The 16641-nt window shown below is 39.3% G+C and overlaps 1 protein-coding gene and 1 pseudogene across 1 annotated transcript in view; one reads left to right on the plus strand and one right to left on the minus strand.

Moving 5' to 3' along the window:
- Positions 1-16641, plus strand: part of FAT4 (FAT atypical cadherin 4) — a 234083-nt gene that overhangs the window by 14250 nt on the left and 203192 nt on the right. The window lies entirely within an intron of this gene.
- Positions 3030-3337, minus strand: LOC109284790 (SOSS complex subunit C-like; annotated as a pseudogene).

Here is a 16641-nt window from a genome sequence, read left to right on the forward strand (position 1 = left end):
CTGGAAGTTGCATAGCCCTAGTTTTGACAAACATTATTCTGAACACACTTTTTTAACTTGAAAAATATTCACACGTTATTTGTTAGAATGTTTTCTCATTGGACAGGTTTTTTTTAATAGTATTATTCATAATAGCCTGTGTCACTTTTTTCTTTTAATTGAGAATTTCATACACTTTAGGAGTTACTGATTGGATTTTAGAAAATATTTTATCATTGGGCTAATTTTAATCCTGTTAAATAGATTATCATTAATGTCAATAGAAGCAGAGTTGCAATATACTACTACGTGGGTTATATGAGGGTTGTCCAACTGGTGGCCAATGGGCTACATGTAACCCCCAAAGGGGCCCATGGTCTCTGACTTGGTTACCACTCACTCCCCCCACTATTGCTTTTTTCACAGCTGCTGATTTCCTTGGGCTTCGCCTCCCTTCTCCAATTTATACACCCTGCCCAGTTGTGTGTACAAGTGGTACTTGTAGCTGGAAGGGGAAGAGGGTTCTGTGCATGAGGCGGGCCAGGGTGGTCGTGGTTGGGGGGGAACCTGGGCTGTCTATGCAGTATGCATAGTGCGAGGGGGCATCTGGGCTGCATGGGTGGTGCAGGGGTTGCCTATGACATAAATGGCCCTAGGGGCTGTGGCCTGCAGCTCATGCAGTCCCCAGGACTGAGGCATGTGCCCTTGGCTGCCTGGAAATTGGATATCCCTGGGTTTGACAAACACGTGTGTTTAACACAGCTCTTTTAAAAATGTCAGTGTGTTTCGTGTGTGTGTTATACAGTAGGCTATACATAAATAGATACATACATGCATACATGTAAACACGTTCTGTTAGTGAGGAATATGATCACATATACAATCTTTTATGAGTAATCAAATATGAATATGTGGAACTGTTTCAAGCTGTTTTTTAATGTTGCTTAGATAATGTCCATGGATTGCACATTCATTTGATATTGATATTTGACTGCAAAATCAGTATGCAGAAAAAAATGAAACCGCGATGGTACTTGTCCCTTGTGAAAGATGCATTTTATATATTAAAAAGTCCCTTATAACATTTTTCCTTAATTCTGAGGGATAGTCATATAATTGTTTCTATTTCTAAACCTTTTCAACTAATGTGATATTAGTGTAAAAATTAACACAAGACCATAGAGTTAAAATTTTAGGCAAACATACACAAAATATTTTATCTATCTTTGGTTATTGCTAACTTAGTTATTCTGGTGTTGTTGGCATAGTAGTGTTTAAAAGCTGAGAGTTTTACTTCCAGAAGAAAAGTACCATATTTACTTGCATATCACATTTTCCGCCAAAAATAGCCTTCCAAAATTGGGGTGCATGTCTTAGGTGGGGAAGCTGGTTTTCTACCCAGAATATAAGCATGGAGATGCTGTAAAATACCTGTTATTTCTTTTCTTTCTAGCAGTTGCATGGAAGGAGGAGTGGAGTCCAGCATAGGCATATCTTGGGGGAGGAGGAGTGATACAGTGGTGTGGTTGAACTCCATTTTGATTCCTGCTTCACTCAAAGTTTAAAATCAGCATCCTGGCAACAGCAATCCTAGATCTGACCAGAGTTCAGTTTCCAGCAGCAGCTACAGTTTCAACTTTTGACTAAGCAGGGAAGAGCTACTGACAGTTCAGCTGTGGAAAGGTTAAACTGTAGCTTTTACTTGGAAAGGAAAAGGAGGATGAGTGACCTGATGATTAGACTGTCTCTTCTCTAGGCCGTCATAACTCTGGAAAATCTTTTTGTTTTCATTCTGCCTTTGAAAAAAAAAGGTGCATGTCTTATTTGGGGGAAAGAAAATGTTTTATTAATTTTCAGGGTTGTATTTGGTAGTCGTGTTGGTCTGAGACAAAAAGAAATGCCAAACTCTAGAATTCTTGGTTCAGAGATGATACCTTTTATTAGACCAAATAAAAGAATCACAAACAAATTATCTTTCTTTCCAAGCGTTCGGGCATACATGCCCTTCTTCAGGCTGAGGACAAATCCAAGATGGTAAAAATCCTCCTAGGTAGAAGATAATCTTCATTTTGAAGAGGGGAACTTTGAGCCGTAGGGGGCGCATGGAGGAGTGCTGGTGCACCCCCTAATCGGTTGCGCTCCCTGCTTAGGCGATGGACGGGGGGTAGGTGGGAGCGCCAGTGCCCACCCTGCAAGTGCTGGCCAATCACTGCAGCCGCTTCCAGAAGCAGCCACAGCTACTCCTGGAAGCGGCTCCAGCGATTGGCCACAGCGACTGGCCGCAGGGGAACTCTCCCCAGACAGCAAGATCAGCTGCGGGGGACACCCCCCCCAGGCAGCGAGACTTGTTGCAGTCCTGACTGGCTGCCCCCCTACCAGTCACCCATGCGTGTTGGTCCGAAACAAAAAGAAATGCAGGACTCTCATAGACCCCAAGGGAACAGACTTCCAGCCTCAACGTTCCCTTTGCAAAATGAAGTTTATTTTCTACCCAAGAGAATTTTTACCATGCTGGCTTTGTCCTCAGCCTGAAGAATGGCATGTGTGCCTGAAAGCTTGCAAAGGTGGATATATTTTTTTTGTGATTTCTTAGTTGGTCTAATAAAAGCTATCATTTCTGAACTAAGATTTCTAGAGTTTTGCACATTTTAGTAATTTTTCCACTTTAATATGATATCTATATTTTTTTCTTGTTGAACAACATGCAGAATACACCTAACTTGTGCAAACAATAAATAAATTAGATGACCTGCTTCAATAGTTTAGCTTTTTTTGTTTTGTTTTGTTTAATGATTTTACTCAATAACTTTTTTCATGTATTTACCCAGTGAACATTATATTTATTTCAGGACAGAGTTGTTCTAGAAATACTGGGATTTTTTAAAATCCATAGTGGGGCAGGCCTTCTTAATTTTTAAATACAAATATAAAACTCAGGTTTTTTAAGAATGTCTTCTGTTCCTTGATAGACCACGTAAGCAGTTTTGGAGAAGGCAGCTGACCAAAGTATAGGTCTCCTTTGCTCTGCTCTGAAAAAATAACATCCCTTACTACAACTCAAACTGAGGTAAGACAGGAAGAATAAGATTTATAAAAGCAGAGTCTTGGGTTATGAAGCATCCTGAAGAATGTACATGTGCTGCTCTAATGTAGTCTTTTGCTGTGCTTTTATGTGCTGTTGCTCAGCATGATTCTGGAAATCCTTACTAAGAGAAGATCTTGCAAGTGCAATGCTGGCTCAAGGGTGATTTGTGGTAAACAAGTTTTGCATAAGTAATTTTGTCGTCTTGTCTAGTTTTGCCAAGATTGTAACCCCATTTTTACTTTTAAAACCTTGTCCTGGAGGGTTTGTTGCCATCATGCCGCTTTTAGTTTTGTTCAATAGCAGTTACATCTCTCAACTTTAAAATCCACTGCTCTGTTTTCCCCTAAAAATACTTCTAATTTTCAGTTATGTCAGCGTATAAGGGATGATTTTCTTTAAATAGAGTTCTGTGCTCTAAAATGGTGTCAGAAAAGAAGTACTGTAATATTTAATGAGAGCATTTTTAACTGGGATAGTTTACTATCATAATTGATTTGTAATAATGATCAAAAAGCAGCTTTTGTGTATAGGAGGTGGAGAGGGAAAATTATTGAATTAATATCACAAAGTGTGTGTGTATATGCATATGTGTAAATATGATCTGTATACAGTAATATTGAAATGGGTGTGTATGTACACAACTTAGTTCACTCTTTCTCTCTAGATATGCAAATATGTTTATAAACGATATGCACAATTACACCTAGAGAGAGAGAGCGTGCACAGTTTTGGACAGCGCAGTTTTGCATGCCCGCAGCAGATGGGGAAAACAGGCTGTACTTTGGAACTACAAAAAGAAAACACTATAGAATAAGATTTTAAATGCCAACTTCTTTTTGGGCTATTTTTGGCAAATTTTTTAAATATTTTAGGTGATGTAATAAGATGTCTGACCTTTAATATATAATGTTTAGTGAAAAGATTGATATTTTCTAAGGAGGTTTCCTACACCATGTTACCTTTTTCCTTCTCTTATTTCCCCCTCCTCTTTTTCAGTTTCTGTGTTGAAGATCTTCTTAATCCATCAAATACAAAAGAGCAATTGAGCTCTCTGATTTATTACCTCTTTATTCTTTAAGAATCTGTATTTTTGTTTGTATATGTTTGTAACTCACTGATTTTTTTTTTTTTTTTGAGCCTGATTCTGCTCTTGGGCATCAATGGGAGTTTTGTCGCTGACTTTCCTAGGTATTTGGGGCTCTTGGGATTTGGTGGATAAATGGTTAAAAAAAAAAAAGTGTTTTCCCCTACAGTCATGTCAAAGACCTTTACATTACACAGGGATTAATTTATAAATATGATTACTAATTCAAAAACTGAGTATCCTAGCCTGCTTTTCCATTTTCTATATTAGAGGAGCAGTGGACTTTTTTTACAAAAGGATTTTAACTTGAAAGATGAGTTAAATCTTATGCTTTCTATTCATATAGTCATATCTTTATTATACACTTTAATACCAAGTGCTTCATATATCTTAGTTTGAAAATCCTATGTTATTTATCATCTTGTGTATGTTGCCAGGTGTAATGTTATCAGATGATTGTAATTATTCAAAATAAGTTTAAAAGATCATGTAGAGATCACAGCTAATTAAGCCTAAGCAATGATGCCTTGTTATTTTAAGTTCAGCCATTGACAGATTTAGAACACTACTTGACCCTTGAACTCATGGAGAAAGGAGGAAGTAGGAATGAACATTTTCTTTGCAGGGTAAGATCATAATGGGGTAGGAGAAAACTACAAACATGCCTGCCAAAATACTTGGATCAAACCAAAGGAACACAGATGGCTGCAACTGATAAAGGTGTCTGTTATTGTTTTTTTTTCTTTCTGCTCAGCTGTGTGCGCGTGTGTGTGTGTGTGTGTGTGTGTGCGCGCGCGTGTGTGTGACAGAGAGAGAGAGAGAGAAGGGGTAGGAGAGAGTGCTTTATGGCAATATTGTTTTTAATTGTAGGGTAAAAAAGACATTATAAGAAATCTTGTATGCCTGCAGTCAAATTCGAGCAAAGCCCATTTGTTACGTCCTTCCTACATATGAAAAAAAAAACTTTTCTGACAGATGGAATCCTTTGCTACAATTAGAGTTGATACCCATAGCCCTGAAGCCCTGAATGTAAGTACTTAGGTGAAACAATGAAACTGATCTGCTAATTCTCTTTGTGGAGACTTTGGCTTGGAGGATTTATGAAGCATACAGATGAGGTGGCTAGGCCCTGGTCATAGAAAATTAGGGTTGTGGGGATCTCAGGAGGTCATGTAGTCCAACACCCTGCTCAAAGCAGGACCAGCCTCAACTTGATCAGCCACGGCTTCATCAAGCTGGGCCTTAAAAACCTCCAACGATGGAGATTCTACCACCTCTAGGTAACCTGTTTCAGTGCTTCACCATCCTCCTAGTGAGAATGTTTTTCTTACTATTCAACCTGTACCTCCCTTGCTGTAACTTGAGACAGTTCCTCCTTGTTCTGTCATCACTGAGAACAGTTTAATTCCATCCTCTTTGGAACCAACCTTCAGGTAGTTGCAGGTTGCTCTTAAATCCCCTCAGTCTTCTCTTTTCCAGACTAAACAAATCCAGTTCCCTCAGCCTCTTCTCAAAAGTCATGTGCTCCAGCCTCTGAACCATTTTTGTTGCCCTCCGCTGGATCCTTTCCAATTTGTCCACATCCTTTGTATAGTGGGGGCCCCAAAACTGAACACATTACTCCAGATGTGGCCTCACCAGTGCATAGTAGAGTGGAATAATTATTTCCCTTGATCTGCTGGCACCACTCCTACTAATGCAGCCCAGTCTGCTGTTATCCTCTCCCTCTTCAGCGCTGCTCTGGATTACTATATAACCTGAGGTGTGAAGACTCAGTCTGGCGATGATCTATCACATGTGTGTGTACATGTCCATGCACGTGCGCGTGGGTGTGTTTGGGGGCATGATTTTGTGTGCATGTGCATGCATACTGGAGAATCTCCTGAGTTGGGTCTGCATTGTTGCTAACTTAACTCCCTCTACACATGCAACCTACAGCTTTCAAGATATTTTAGGGCTCATTGGCTAGGAAGAGAACAGAGAGGTGTGCCTGCATTATTTTGGTTGTATGTGTAGAAATGCTTCACATGCAGAAGCTTGTTTGCTGTAGAATGTACCATTTGGTTCCTGAGTTTGCTTTGGAAAGTTTGGGGGGTTTTGTATAATATTCAACAAATAAGTCCAAATACAAATATAGAGAAAATAATTTATTTGTGATAAATATAGGGCTGGTATCTGATATACCTATACATTTTGCCAAAAATAAACAATTTTAAAACTTTATCTAAAATGTAAATTTACTCATATACATTTTTATGGAAAAGTTGCTTCATGTTTCCAATACAGTATAAGATGCAGTGAAATATTTCTTCTGAGCATCTAATACATATGTATTTTATCCATAGTTTCTATTTCAGAAATATGTAATGGGTCTAATACTTCAGCAACAAATCCCAAAAAGGCAGTGATCTGTCTTTCACTGCAGCCAGAAGAGGGTGATTGTGCTGAGATTCTGTTGTGGTCCCAAGTGGATTATGCTTTTCCCCAGAGAGAGCTATTACCATCATAAATCCATCTCTAATGTGTGATATGGTATAGAAAATGTATTTATAATCATTCTCTTTTCTTTTTGAGTCTTCATGATTTTTAATATGAAGAAGCCATACAATACCCATACAAACAATAGTTTGATCGGGTGATAGTTCTTAACATTCTCAATTGATCCGAGATAATTTTACAATATCTTAAAATGATTCACTGTTATGAAAGTTTGAGAAATACCTTTGTATGCAACATGAAAACAAAATAGTTTTAATTCAGTTTGGGTTAATCTACCTTGTAACTGAAACTCATAGATAAAGAAAACCTTTATTTTTACATTTTTGGGGGGGGGGGGGGTTGGAAGTCGTGCACCCACAACTAAAATGCATTTGTTCTTTTAAACCATTGTTCTTATTTATTTTTATTATTGCTATTGTTTTTTATTTGTATCTTGGGTAGTTCTTGAAGTGAGAGAAGTTCCGGACAAATATATAGGAAATGATAGATTCCAATCTGGCAATTAGATCTGCCTTGGTGGATCCTTGTGATGGTGTGAAGCCTCATTCATTCACAGGTGCAAGGGCCTACTCATGTGGATCCACTTTTAGGGCTGAGGTTTTTGTGATGGGATCTGCCGCTAGCGGTGGTGGCGCCTCCTTGTGGCCACTTTTATCCTGCCCCTTCCACTATAGTCTTACTTTGAGTACTACTTGATATTCTCCTCCCATGCCTTAGTTATTATAACTCTGGGAGGTTTCCTCCAGAGAACCAGAATGGTGGTCCTGTGTGCCTTGCCCTGCACTGTCTGAGGTTCAGACAGCCTGGTCTCAGTTCACCAGGTGTCTGGCAGTCTGCCAACTCAATAATCTAAGCTTGTCTTTGGGACAACTTCCATGGCCTCCTTCCCTCCTCTTTCAGCTACTCCCATGCACCATAGCCTCAGCAACAACATAAAGGAAAACACAAACACAATGAAGTGCGGCTGGGTTGCTTTTCTCTAAGCTCTCCTCAGGCTTCTACTGAGTTCTGCTGGCTTTTTCCAGCTTGGGCCTTCCTCGACATACAGTTCCCAATCTCCCATACTGCATCTCCACTCAGCCTAGGGAGCTCTTTAGCTAGCAGATCCAGGGTCAGTCTCCAGGTCCCCCACAGTTCTGCTTGCTGCTCCCAGTAGCAAGCTCCTTCCTCTGGTTCTGGCTCAGGTAAAAGGCTTATATAATTCCTGGCTGTTCCTCCTCATGAGCTAAGTGCAGCTCAGCCTGTTTGTTATCTGGGGCCCTGCAGCTTTCAAACTCCACTGCCTAGCCCTGCTCTCAGTAACAGAAACCCTACCTAGAAAAATGTACTACAAATCTGGGCATCAATACGCAAGTGAAGTTTGAGTAGTTTCATACTACAGAGTTTTCATATTTGGACTCAAAGAGTTTTGAGATGGGAACAGGTGTATTTTCTTAGTTAATTTATTTTTAATAAAAGCTATCCTCTGATTCCCTTCTGGATAGTTATTTTAGTATCTTTTCATCTGTCTTTTAATTTCCATCAGTTTTGGGGTTTTGTTGGGTTTTTTTGGGGGGGGGGGCATTGTATACAACCTTTGCTATTTTTCCACACTGTTTATTTCATTTGTATTACCTTACATCCATACCCATCTCTTGATTTATACCTGGGGTGAGTACAGACAGTCAAAAAGTCTGAGGCTGAATGAATTCAGTCTTTGCAGGTTAGTCTAAACTGAAGAGATTAAACTGAAAAGCAACCAGACACACATTTACTTTTGATTAAAGTAATGCTGCCACAGTGGCTCCGGCCAGAAGCAGGGGGCATTATACCACAGCTCTTTGGGACACAGCCAGCATGGTCTGTGTATTTGCTTCCTCTTCCTGCTGCCCCTGAGGTCTCTGGGCTTTGCAGTCCAGGATCACAGTAACAGGACTCTCTAGGGTTGCTCAACACTTCCTCTTCCTGCTTCCAGGTGCCTCTGGGATTTGTAGTCCACAGTCACAGCCAGCAGTAAGTTTCAGTAAGTTTAGCAGCAGGGCAGTTCTTTACTGGGGGTGGGGGAAGTGGGGAAAGTGGGTTTAAACCCCCTCCCTAGCCACAGGCCATAACTGGGGTTTCTAGTGGGGAGGGGGGAACAGTCCCTGCCTCCCTCTCTTATTTCCCCCCCCCTCCCCCTGCCCTTTTCTGCTGGAGCAGACAACACTGCCCAGCCCAGGGCTGGAAAGCATGCTGGGGTACTGTGATTTAACTTGAATCAGGAAGGGGTCTGGGGCAGAAGTTTCATATACCAGATTGACCCAAATCAGTTAAGTTTGATACTACATTCAACCAGGTTTATCTGAAACCAGTTTCAGCAATTTTGCAACTGGTTTATGTGCACTGAGCTTCTGTTCTGTTATAGGTTTAAACCAGTTTCTGATGATTTAAACCTGTTTATATGTAACTTCTGTCCCTAGCCCCCTTTATTTTTAGAAGTAATTATTTCTTTGGTAATATTCAGCATAATAATATCCTTCCTCTGTTAAAGACACCTTTGCTTATGGCCTGTTTATTCAGCATTGAATTAGACAAACCTCTCTGTACCTGCCCAACATTTTGTTCTGTGCTCTCTGGATTTAAACAGGAAAAACAGATACATTTTCAGTTTCAGGCTTTTAAGAGTCCTCCATAAGTCTTTTTTTCAACAGCCATTTAATTTCAAGCTGACAGTCATACCATCACAAACTGTGACACTCAGATAGTTTGTCCATGGCCCTAATATCTCTTTGAAGTGATGTATTTTCTCCTTCATATAGCTTTCTCATGGTGGAGGAATGTGTTTCTGGTGGATCTCTTGAAAACTCCACAGATGTTAGGGATTTGTAGAATCTGGTTGTTAAATCCCCTTGGGCTAGCAATCTGGATGAAGTGCTATACAGGAACCTTCGTAGAATCTTCTTCCTCATTCCAAGTTTCTTCCTATGGGTTTGGCTGTGGGAGGATGTAGTCAGACCCTTGATTTTTGTATTACTTGCAGATAGTTTGATAGGAGTTATTCTTTCTTTCCTGGCAGGATCATTCACAAATTTTATTTGGTTGCAGTTATTTTCTTGTTCCATTTATGGACAGTGTGGTCTTAGCATAGTGATGGTGAAAATAGTAACTTGCTAATTAGTATTGAAGAACAGGGCGGGTGTTTTTCATTTACTCAGTGCTCAGATATATTACTCATTTGTTGCTTTTGTGCAGTAAATATATATATAAATATGTTTCCCTACCGAGGATAGCATATTCATGATTGCAGGCTTTTCCTTTTTTTTGGTTTGGAAGGCTGCAGAAATACTGGAGAACAGAGATGTCAGGGAAGGAGCATGACATGCATTGTTTATGTAAGCATGTTTTAGTTCTTTTTAAAATTGAAGTAATGGTTAAAAAAATCACCATTATCAAAATGTGCCATATGTGAGCATTAAATTGATTGCAGAAATAAATTGTTGCCACTGGAGTTTCATTATATCCATAAGCAATTTTATCCATCAATATAGACTTGGAAGAGGGTGACTGGAAATTATGCCTTTTGTTCTTTATTAAAACACATTAAGAAAGATTTCTGTTTTGTAAACGGTGGTAGCACTGTTTCCCACTGATCACAGCTGGAAAGCCACAGGATTACTAATGGACATAAGGGAAAAACAAGTCTTCTGACTTCCTGCTAGGACAAACAAATTTCATTTTGAATTGTCTTCTCAATTTCCTATCATCAAGTCAACAGAGATCTTGAAATTTGCTGTTTTCTTTTTAAATAGAAATGCAGCTGTAAATCTTTTATCCAGGGAACAGCTCAAAGAGAAAATGCCCCAAATTCTACCTGCAAGAGCTTTTACTAGTGCAGTAGTTTTTTTGCATGCACATTTGCCCCCACTTCCCTAATGCAAAACGTACTTATTTCCCAATACCGAGTTTGTTTTAAAATAACCTGTCACTTATAAAGGATGTGAAATATTTTACAAAGTCCCTGCTAGAGCCAACATTGAGAGTTAACGCATTCTAGTATAAGAACAGAGTCAGATCCTGTGAATCAGAATGGCCAGACATGCCTCTGTTAAGTGAGGAAACCTAGGGTTTCCTGCTTGCAGAGGCATGCCCAGGGATTCCAGTTTGTGGCTTGCCTCTGCAAATGGGGAAACCTGGGCAAGTGCTCCCAGAGCTTCAGTTGTCTGATTCTGAGCACCCCAGGGATTCTCCTTTAGGGAACTGAGGTTCATCTTGCAGATATACCTTACATACATCTGTAGGGGATTTTGGGGGGCTCACAGGACTGGGAACCTGCCTAGGGCAGCTGGGGGTGTGGGCAGCTCTGGGCTGCCCGTGCTCTTCTGCCTTAAAACAAACAGACATCTGCAGCAAAACAGTGGCACAAATTTATACTAACTTTTGTTGTGGTTACACATTTGGGCATTTGTAGCACAATGAAGGGCATATACCTCTGTTTTCTTTCACTTTGTACTGACATTTTCCTTACTGACCAGCTCTCATATTTGAGATAATTTTCCAATAACACTGTAAATTCAGACTCAGTGAGCGCATCAAGACAAGTGGGCAGGTGCACTTTGCAGCACCTCAAATGCTTTTGAGGTGACACAAAATACGTAGCACATCTGAAAAAGTTCTCTGTAATGCATATTTGCAGTGCAGAGCCAAATTAGATACCAAGAAATCTTGGTAACTAAAAAAATGTGCCAAAAAAAAAGTGGGGTGGCACACATGGCTGTAGTGTTCACCACCACACTCTGGCTGTTGGTCAGGGTCCATGCACCCAGATCGCTGCCACTACAGGTGCTGGCCCCAGCTTCCCATACCCCACGTGCGGTAATTTGCTGGGCCCCAGAGCATGTTTGCAAGGGTGTTTCCTGGGGACAAGTAGCAGTGGCATAATTATGGGCTGCTGCTATTTGTCCCTAGGGAAATGCACACGTGCACTCATGGGGAAATGCCCAATGAGATTTGGATGCAAATTGTAACTTTGCACAAAAGAAGGTTGTGCTTTTGTTAGTATTTGTTTGCCTGGGCATCAATGATGCATCAAAAATTGAAGTCAAAAGTTAAGCTGAACCTAATGAACCATTTGGTTGGTATAGTTATGCTCTGTGATTATTTTTGCAGCCATTGACACACAAGGGAGAAATGTAGCTATCATTATGTCTGGCCTTCCTAGCTTCATGGTCTGTGTTTTTCTCTGCTCTGCAACTATTCAGCTAAATGTAACTCTTAATTTTGACTTCAGTAGGAACAAATTTCAGCCAGTGTTTAGTAATTTTGAAAATCATAACTCAAATGTTACAGATATTAACAGGTTAAGAAGTTCTTCACTTTATTTTCATTGTTTGGTACTTTTATTTGGTAGAAAACACAGAAATATATGAAAAATACCATATAGTTAATTTCTCAGTGTTAAAAAAAATTATTTAACTGAATTTACATATCAGCATTCTCTTTAAAAGAAGCTGAGTTATTAGCCAAGAAACTTTAATTCTTCTTTGCACCTATTAAAATGACATCAGTAAGCAGGGGGTAAGGATCAATTGTTTTCCATTAGCTGCAAGTATTCCAGGACTACTAAACAGAAATACAATTTTTTCATGTTATTGTAACAAATACCTAGCCATCTGCCTCTCTCTTCATAATGCTATATGTCTGACATTTGGATAAAAGATTTTGAATTAAAGGAAACTCTGCATTAGATTTCCTTTGTGTCTCCAAAAGACATTGATTAATTGAGACAGTCAGCATGGCTTTATTTTAGAAGAAAAGCTTAATGATTAACTAAGTCCTTTTTTCTGTTGCTCCTACTGAGCATGTAAAATGGTTATAAAAAGATGCAAACATAAGACATTTGGAATTGTTGTTGTGTACAATGGAAACCAGCTGAATATTGTACAATATTCTATATATAACCAAAAGCATTAAATTCCATGTGATAGGTGTCAGGATTTGAGTATAATAATACATGTCCCAAGTCATTTGGTTTTCTGGAGTGAGAAAAGCTGCCTCTCCCCCCAGGGGTGCAGATAGAATGACATCTATGTAACAGTTTGATAACAGTTGCTATTTCTTTTATTGCAAGCACTAGAGGTGAAAACAGCATTCTGGTAAAGTATTATCCATCCTGTGTAGAATGCCTGTTTGCTGTCTGGACATTTCTTAATCCTTAATGGAAAGTAATGAGGTGCAGGGCATGCAGAACATGAACATAGAAATCCCTTCATTCCGATCATCTGTTAAAATATGAAATTTAACCTTAAGTCAATCTACCTAATGCCATGACAAGTTATTGTTGACTGTCCAGTATAATCTTTACGAGGTCAAGCATGTTCTACTTCTGTAAGCTTAGAGTGAATAAAAAAATGATTAATACCTTAAGTTAGCTGGGTCAAAAATCTACTCCATAGGTTGTCATCAAAATTACAGTTGTAATCAAAATGGCAGCCTATAAGTACACACTGGGTGTGCATCAGGTTTTGGGGAACACCTGTTCACCAGAGTGCCCCAAGGGATAACAAGGTCCAATGGTCATAAACTACGCCCCTTATTTGGAGGACCAAGACTGTTTTAGGCTGGACCTAAGGAAAAACTTCTTTACTGTCCAAGCCCCTAAGGCCTGGGATAGACTTCCTCCAGAGGTGGTGCAAGCACCTACTCTGGAATCTTTTAAGAAACGTTTGGACATTTATCTTGCTGGGATCCTTTGACCCTAGCTGACTTCCTGCCTTTGGGGCAGGGGGCTGGACTCGATGATCTTCCGAGGTCCCTTCCAGCCCTAATGTCTATGAAATCTATGAAAATGCTGAAACTGGAGTATGCCACACCAAATCAGGGATCTTCTGTTACAAGATTTATTGTTTAAAGAGCTTTGATGCATCAAAACAATTTTTTTAAAATTATTATTGTCATCTTAAATTAGCATGAGATCTTTTACTTGAGGTGATAATTGGGGAGCAGCAGACTTTCTGTTGTGATTTACAAAGTTACTTGATTTTTTTAATGTAAAAGATGAGGATTTTTGTGAGTGATATCTTTTATTGGATCAACTGCATGGTTGGTATAGATAAAAGCTAGTTGCAGACATTCAGAAAGCCCAAGGCGGTACAGATCTGTTACGCAGTTTTCAGTAAGGGGCATAGGCCCTTTGATTGGGGGGGAGGGGGCAAATTTTAGATAGGATTCTGCCATTTTAAAATCAGTCTGTGTGCGCCAAACTTCTGTTCTGTTATGGGTTATGGGTATAGACCAGTTTTGGAGCACTTACACCAGTAAAAGTGCTGTACCTGGCCTTAGAGAAGCTTTCTAGTACCAGAGTATGCTTCCTCATGGCTCTGGATTTTATGTCACAAAGCCTCTGAAGGATATGGAAGTGCCCTGATGTTGCAGGTTTGCTCTATTTATGGATGCAGGAGATATGTCTTGAGAATGTACTGCATCTTGGGCTTGGAAGCATTTCAGGGCAAGTCAGAGGAAGAGTGGTGCGTTGCCAGTAGATCTAACATTAGCTGGCTATGCTAAGTACAGATCCCTGGGGAATGGGGGTGCAGAAAGCTAGGGCTGTTGTAACATGCAGGGGGTCTCTCCCTATCCTCAGGTCCTGTGAAATGTCCCAGTAAACATGCTAACTGCTTAGTTGGACATGGAGGAGCCTGTAGGGAAGGGAACTTGCCCCAGCATAATTTAACTGGTGGTTCCGTTATCTCTTTGTAACGTGTGGTGATTTTTTTCCAGCAATGTGCAGGCTAAGACTTCACCTTTACAACAATTAAAATAAGAAATTTTGTGTAATGCTGTGGCAATCCTGAAGCTGTTTAACAGATGTTTGTTTACATATGTTGGTGTGAAAGTTGTAGTGCTGTGGTTTCAACTGTAGTGATTTGGTTTTAATTTATGAGTTTTTAAATGACGAAGTGTGGTTGTGCACTCTGAGAAGTTACTTTTATAGAAATAGTATTGTCGGCTTCCATGTTAATTGTCTGTCAATAGCTTCCAGATCAACTGAGCACAGTTTACAAGCTTAAAAAGGTTTTTCCCCCCTCTTAATTAATTATATTGAACAAACAGCTATATTTATTATAACGTTGAAGGAAAATTGAAAAAACTGAGAGCTTTAACACTGAAAATTCTTAGTACTGTACTGTGCCTCTAAAGCCCAACCCAGTACTGGGCTGTAGTTAGAAGTGTATGGGACAATAGCAACGTCAAGAGGCACTGTACCAGGAACAGACACAATGTCTTCCAAGACTTAATGACCGAGGAAGGAAATACTGTAGTTTGGCCCATGTTTACGGAAAAGGTGTTTTTATGCTCCTCTGTATGCCTGGCCAACTTCCACTAAGTAAGGTTGGAAGGGAGAGGACCCTCACAAGTGCCTCCTCCTCCCTCTTTGGAAAGGATAGTTCTGACCCTGTTGCTTGTATGAGCTCTGTGATTGCCTCTGCAGTTGATGTCCATGTTGTAGTTTAACTAGTGGAAGATGCTTCTTGTGGCTTGATTTAGTCACCGTTTTGCCACTGTTTCATAATCCAGCCATTAAGGATTCAATTTACAAAAATGTGTAGAAACACACAAATACATGGCTGTCGTTGATATGCTGTTACCTAGGCAAGTCACCATGTTTGGATCTAAGTAGTGATTTATACAAGAAGTGACTGATATTAAACAGACAGCTTCACTAATTGCATTTGTTGGATTTTGCACAACTGTAAATGCCTAGAAAATCAGGCATTTTCACCTGAATGCCTTTATGGATCTTATAGCTAGGACTGTTAATCTATATGAAAATACTTTTAGAAAAATTTACAATATTGATCCTTGTCCCTGGCACGCTTCTATTGAGATGTTTGCATTACAAGGCTAATAGATTTTATCTGGCTCCACTAGATTTTTAAAATGTCTTCAGCTCAGTGGAATAATGACCAACTTATCTCCTTTTTGATGATACAGTTTCATTTGGGCAGTAGGTTCCAATCTACATTGTAATGTTTTTCATGATGGCAGCTTTATTCTATTAATATCATCATTAAATAAGTTTTTAAGCTATGATTAAGTTCTTTATAAGGGTAAAGTTTTCAAAAGCACCTAAATTCAATTTTCAGAAGTGATTAGTTAGGTACCTGTCAGCCAAAATTGTAGTGGTTGAGGACACAGGGACTTGTGTCCAATCTTTACAGTTATAGGGCCCAACTCTGAACATGGCAGCACACAGAGACAGGCTGAGGGTGGGTCAGAAACTAGTAAGTGGATCTTCCCTTGGAAAATGTTGTGGAGACTTAATGTACCATTCATGTAACAATTTTTCATTGTTTGATGATAGTCCTTTTGCATTAGCACATTAGTTCATGTACTGATTCTTAGATAAAGTATTTGCACAACTTGAATTAACTCTATTTCTATGTGTAAATTTAAGATGCAACTCAAAATGAACAGAAAAAAAATGGTTAGATGATAGACCCTCCAAAAAAAGATCTTATTGTTGTTGCTGTTGTTGTTTTATATCAGTTTTATCTCTATTATAGAGTGAACGCCTAGGGTACTTTGCATGTACTTTGTCCTAAACTCAGTTGTGTTTTTTTCAGTAGAAGTTTTGTAGTATTGTTTTTATTTAGCATTTTATGCCGCTGTTCTGCAGACAGCAGGGCTTGATTTACTTCTGATTCATTTCTATCACTTTTAGTACTATCTCATCAAGGCTTAAAAAAGAAAGAAAGAAATCTTAACAATAACAGTACTATCCTATCTCCTTTTTCTCATTTTGTTTCCGTGCAGTGGTGGATATTCCAAATTCTCCATGGCAATAGAGAAGTAATTCAGAAGCAAGTAACTTGCCAGATCTTTGCATTTTCATTACAATTATTGCTAAGGAGAAGGAGTACTTTATCAGACATAAGCTTTGTAGCCCTAGAACTTAGATGTTTAAAGCTGATGCAAATTAGTGTTTTCATTTCATTGTGTGTTTACCACTGAAGTAGTACAATCTTTTAAGAACCAA

This window comes from Alligator mississippiensis, chromosome 2 (genome assembly GCF_030867095.1).
Source record: "Alligator mississippiensis isolate rAllMis1 chromosome 2, rAllMis1, whole genome shotgun sequence".
In the NCBI taxonomy this organism is placed as follows: domain Eukaryota; kingdom Metazoa; phylum Chordata; order Crocodylia; family Alligatoridae; genus Alligator; species Alligator mississippiensis.